Genomic DNA, 364 nt, shown 5'->3' on the forward strand with positions numbered 1-364 from the left:
TATGGGGGCGGATTCATACTAAGCCAACTGTGACCTTGTCTCCCGTTCCTTTAAGCCTTAGTTGCTGCTGGATTGCAAAGCCTGCAGGGCAAACTTGGGAGAGATTCACTCTCTTGCCTTGTCCAACCAAGTCTCCATAATGCATGCCAGATCAGCTTGCTCTATATTGTCATTTCTGAAGTGTTACAGAAGATGGAAGTTGCACGACGTTTGTAGTTGTTGACATGGTCATGTGCACTGAGACCTTTAGAGTCCACTCGCCCCTGCTTTTTATTTCCTAGTCAGGGCAGTCGATGAGTGCTCTCATTCAGTGCTCCTGCCCACTCCTTCTGGCTTCTGTGTCCAGCTCCAAGTTCTCCTGGAC

The sequence above is a fragment of the Podarcis gaigeae genome (genome assembly GCF_964106915.1).
Source record: "Podarcis gaigeae genome assembly, chromosome: 10".
NCBI classification, from domain to species: domain Eukaryota; kingdom Metazoa; phylum Chordata; class Lepidosauria; order Squamata; family Lacertidae; genus Podarcis; species Podarcis gaigeae.